Below are 5,000 nucleotides of genomic sequence, written 5' to 3' on the forward strand. Positions count from 1 at the left end.
TCTCAGACAAGCGGAACTCATCATGGATGAACAATCCCGTTACTCAGAAGTCCTGTTCTAAGATAGTTTTTTTGGTTTTGTTTAATCACACCTTGTTGGATGATATATGGCGTTTTTTCTTTTTTGTTCTTAGCAGGCGAAAGCTCGAGGGCCACAGGCGGGTGACCTCCAGCAGGAAGTCCCACACAGGAGTAGTGCCTTAATGAATCTCATGGACATGATGCGGTCATCCCGGTCTTCCGAGGGAGAAGCTGCTCCGCCTAGACAAGGAAGAGGAAAGATTAGTCAGCAGGCGCCCCACTACAGAGTGATGCGCTAATGGCTCTGGCACAAGCGGCGACCCCATGCACCGAGTTCATTGGCCCTCAGTGCTGGTCCCGACATCACTTCAGTGGCACTTGTACCATCCCTTAGGGCGCGGGAGGCTCCAGTGGCAGAAGGGGAAACAGAAGTACAAAGAGTTGTAGCAGGAAAGACCAGGTTGTTTGATGCTCTGTGGTCAACAAGGATGCAACCAAGGCCAAAAGTTGTTTGAAGGTAGTATTAGCTGATTCCTTGTAATCTGTGTGGCAAGCATTTGATGTTTATGACTGATATTTGGTTATAAGCAAACTCGCCGACAGAGTGTACCTGCAGTTATACTGCAGGTACACGCAGTTCCTAAACCATGTCATTACTTCAAGAAAAATAACTAAGGACATTGTAAAACGCAATTTCTTTAGTTTTTCGTACAAATGTGATGAATAGTGAGGCTAACAGACAGAAAAGAGACGCGGACATTGTGACCTCAGGTGGAAGCAGTTCGGTAGCAAGGCATGAACAAGACAATGGAAGGATGTCGTTACGGTGCGTGGTGTACATACCTTCTGTATTATTTCCGGAAGAAAATAACTCGTCAATGTAATATAGTAAACATACTAGATAATGATCATAAATACATAACAATAATATTGAAAGATTCATGATAATTGGGAATAAAATAGAAGAAAAAAAGCCAGACACAACCGCCCACGCCATCACCTCCATCGAAAAGGAAAATCCAGCGACCGGAGAGCCACGAACACGGAAAGGGCTTGGTGCGGACCGGCCTTGGTGCGCGTAGGACTACCTCGCGAGGAGACCAGAGTTGGGAAATCGTTTCTCGAAAAGTGCACGACTCATCCTTTTCTCGGCCGCTTCTCGTCTCTTTTCATCCCTGTGAGTGCGCCATCTGCGGGGCTCGGGAGGGAGTGCCGAGCGACCTTGCCGTTTAGCCAGGCCCTTCCGTAGGCTCCGGCTCAACGCGTGCGCTCTGGGGAAGGCTATTTGTCAATATTCCCTTGGTGCGTGTCATTTTGCCAAGGATAACCGACGAGGTAATATATGATATGAAATACTTCAGTTAAAATTATGGGAAGATTTTTTAAACCTCCTGCCAAAGGTGTATGTAGATGATTAGATAACATTGTAGATTCGTCTGCACTTTTTTGACTCTCACCCTCCCTCTCTCTATAAAAAAAATATATATATATTATATATATATGTAATGTATATATGCATATATATTATATTATATTATATATATGTATATTATATATATATGTATACATAAAAAAAAAAATATATATATATGTTATAATATATATTTTATATATTATATTATATTTTATATATATTATATATACAGTATATATATATATATATATATATATATATATATATATATATATATATATATATAATGTGTGTGTGTGTGCGCGTGTGTTCGTATGCGTGTGAGTGTATGCATACACGTACAGTATATGTACCAGGCAAAAGGGAGTCAACAAAGACAACGGACAATCCTTATATCCGTTACTTCTTCCTCGAAGCTGTCAATAATCTCATGGCACGTTAATCACCATGAGTCCCGTGACTGATCATGAGGCTGGCAAGTCGACCGTGAGACTCGAGCGCAACGCTGCAGTAACTGGGGGGAGGAGGAGCAGCAGCAGCAAAAGGCGGAGGTGGAAGTGGATGTGGAGGTAGAGAAGGAGGTCCCACGGCAGGAGTTGACGCTCACCATCTTGCTGCGCCGAAGGAAGTTCTCGTGAGACACTCACATGCCTCAGATGCTATCAATAAAGGCTTCTTTAGATCTCTGCTCTCTGACTATCTTCTGTTTTTTGCCTCCCGTCTCTCTCTCTCTCTCTCTCTCTCTCTCTCTCTCTCTCTCTCTCTCTCTCTCTCTCTCTCTCTCTCTCTCTCTCTCTCTCTCTCTCTCCCTCTCTTTCTCTCTCTCTCTCTCGTTGGAAATAAACATACTCTGACTCGAAACACAATACTAATCTGCTGTATCATATAACATTACATAATGCATCTTATAACTTATCTATCTATTTTCAATATCTATCTTTATCTTACCTGCCTATCTATTGATCTATTAATTAATCAATCAATTAATCATTCAGTCCATCCATCTATCAATCAGTAAATCAAACCATCTATCAATCAATCAATTGATAAATCTACTACAGTTAATCAATTCATCGATCTATCTGTATGGGCTTCACCTCCCCCAACACATGTCCGCGGCCACCCGGGAGGCAGTGTCGGCCCGGAGAGAGGACTTCTGCCGCCGTAACATCACTGCTCGTCACACACTCGTACCCGCTTGGGTATAGTGCATCAGTGTGAAATAAGAAATCAATTGAATTCAAGTATGAAGTTACTCATGAATATGACTCCATATGGGCGCCAATAATGTAACTACATATATGAGATTTATTTACAGTCTTACAGCAGTGGATCTTAATATCGCGAAAATACGTGATTATGATAATTTCTACTCTTCTGGATATCAATATCAAGGGGCACAAATAGATGGATTGCAATCATTGGCAACCTTGCAAAATAAATAAAATGTTATAGTTTCAATTTCTAAATGCTTCCTGTATTTTATACCGAAATGAAATAGGCAAGTCAAGCTGTTGAACACCATGTAGGAGAGTCGATGGCATTTATAACAGTCCCGTGACCATGTAGACAACTTGTAAATAGTTCATACCTGTTCTAAACTCTCCCTCTTTCGCAGAATTTCCACCCTATGCATCCCGGTGTCTGCGCAGGAATCTAAAAATACCGTTTCAACCCCCATCTGACCGAATGCGTGGGAGGCGAGACACCATTACCCTCTTCCTCCCTTTTCACTGTTACCATTTCCACCAGATGGTTAACGTCAGTTTCCCTCTCTACCGCCAGCCTTCAGTGGAATAAACTTTACTGGGTGTTCAATGTCTATCTTGCGTTTAGAACATTGTTTAAGATTAAATATTTTTGTCAGAAGTGGATGTGCGACTTGGGTTTCAAATTTCCCCTTTGTAAAGTCCGGTTGGCTGGTTCTTGTTAACAGAGCCTACCAGCGCTATTGTTGTTGAAACCTGCGATCTGGTAATACTGTTCAAAGCACAGGTTCCAACAGGTCGTTAGTTCAAAGTTGTTTCTGGAGCATGTAATTTGGCAACAAAACGCTTCTCTGCTTCTCTACACATCCTTGGAGAGCTTCTTACAAGCTAAGCCAACCCCGTGAAACCCCATAGCCATGGATATCCTTGGATAAACAGGACACGTGTCGGGCCGAGACCCGCCTGCCCGCACACCCATAAGGGCTTCGGCCTCAGCGCTCACATGCTCGCACAGACGTTGGCGGGAAGATCGCGTTGCCACACGCGCCCAAAGGTCCGCCGCTTTTTGGCGCGGCCCCTTCACGTCTCCGTCGGATCATCGGCCCTGGTGTGGCAGGAGGCCTTCCCCCGGCATGCCTCCGAGAATCACTGCCCAGATGTCCCTGGACGCAACCAGAAGGAAAATTCGGCGCAAAAGTCAACACGAGACATTAAGGGCGGGTGCTGTGCCCCCGTACAGGACGTCTAACCTTGACAGTTCGGTTCACGGGCTGCTGAAACAATTATTGTGTATTGGGAGGAAGAAACGCCGAGGGCGAACAGGGAGGTGTAAGGAGCTCGTGGATATGATAACGGTTACATTTGCGTGTATTTTACACATGGGTGATACGAACGTTTTCCGAAATCATGGATCTACACACACACAGACACACAAACACACACACACACACACACACACACACACACACACACACACACACACACACACACACACACACACACACACACACACACACAACACACACACACACACACACACACAATTTAGCCTGATAAGCCACACACAGGAGACAGAACTCGCAGTATTTATCCTAATCCCCTTCGCACCGTCGCGTCGGCTCCCCCGACCTTCCCGCTCGGTAGGATTCCCAGGAGCCTCCATCCGGGGCCTCCTTCGCCACCTAGCGCCGGCTCTCCCAGAGAATATTCATTAAGAAATAACAAAGTCGGATCACTGTAGAGGACTTCAGAGTGCACCAAAAATGAATACAAATCAAACGAATAACAAGAGGGTATATTAAACGACCACAGTAGGCTAGAGGCAGGTTGTGCAGGTACGACCTGGGCCTACTTCCTCCCTCGAGTCAGGCACACCTGTCTGTGGCGCAACCCCCCCCCCCCTCCCCCACCTCGTGGCTGAATCCTCGCTATCTTCTCTCCCTCATTATGCTCCCCTAAGCGCTCATCACCTACGCCCTGGTCTCCCCTCTCGTACCCGCCATACTCCCTCTTTTACCCCGTCGGCAAGGCAATGACGTCATCGAGGATGCAGGCCCTCGGGTGAATCACGGGGTGAAAATCTGAACGACGAGGAAAGCGAGTGGAGGCTGCACTTCTGGGCGAGGGCAACCGACTCGCCGAGCGGCTGAAGGGACTCGGGAGGGAGTGGGTTTTGCCCTGAAGTGTATGAGCAGAGAGTGCGACTTGCGAGGCGTGACCTGCGAGGGTGTGTGTCTTCGCTGTAACCCGGATGGAGACGCAGGATGAACGGGATAAGAGATGAAGATGCTCGGCCCGGAGAAAGAAAATGCAATCTGAGCACGGAAATGAAAAGGAAATGCGAGGGTGTGACTTAGG

The sequence above is a fragment of the Penaeus chinensis genome, chromosome 29, assembly GCF_019202785.1.
Source record: "Penaeus chinensis breed Huanghai No. 1 chromosome 29, ASM1920278v2, whole genome shotgun sequence".
Taxonomy (NCBI): domain Eukaryota; kingdom Metazoa; phylum Arthropoda; class Malacostraca; order Decapoda; family Penaeidae; genus Penaeus; species Penaeus chinensis.